Source organism: Alosa sapidissima, chromosome 9 (genome assembly GCF_018492685.1).
Source record: "Alosa sapidissima isolate fAloSap1 chromosome 9, fAloSap1.pri, whole genome shotgun sequence".
Classification (NCBI taxonomy): domain Eukaryota; kingdom Metazoa; phylum Chordata; class Actinopteri; order Clupeiformes; family Clupeidae; genus Alosa; species Alosa sapidissima.
Genome location: NC_055965.1, coordinates 19,658,710 through 19,659,382, shown reverse-complemented (window position 1 = coordinate 19,659,382; position 673 = coordinate 19,658,710).

Genomic DNA, 673 nt, shown 5'->3' with positions numbered 1-673 from the left:
CAAATTGACAACCTACTGCATGTGTTGGAAACGGGGAATTCTTGGCGACACAGCTCATCGAGAACACTCAAGATCTCTGTCTGTCTCCAGAGTGTGTGTGCATGTGTGTGTGTTGCCTGTGTGTGTTGGGGGCGGGTTGTTTTGGGTGGACTGGAGTGACTTCATCGAAACAGAGTGTGTTGTAAATGTTAGCACGTGTGTGTGTGTGCGTGTGTTTGTATGGCTGGGGTGCTTAAGCTGGACATAGTTTGGGATTTCAAAATCAGACACCCCTCAAGGGAAGCTTCTCTTTCTCCCCATTGTAGTCCCTCTCTCCTTGTCTCTCACTCCCTTTCTCCTTCTCTCTCTCCCTCATTGTGTCTCTGTATCCCTCTTTCCTTGGCTAACTCTCTTTCCCTTTCTGTATTTATTATTTTCTCTCTCCTTCTCGCTGTCTTTGTATCCCTCTCTCCTTGTCTCACTCACTCTCATTTTACCTTTTCTCTGTTCCTCACTCTCTTTCCCTCTTAATCTCTCTTTACTCCTTCTCTCCCTCTCACTGTATCCCTTTATCCTTGTCTCCCTGTCTTGCTCCCCTCTTACATTCCAAAGCTATCATACAAGTTCCATACACTGTCTTTGTCCAGATGCATGTTCTGAAATGGGTGAAATAGATATATATGCCATATATATG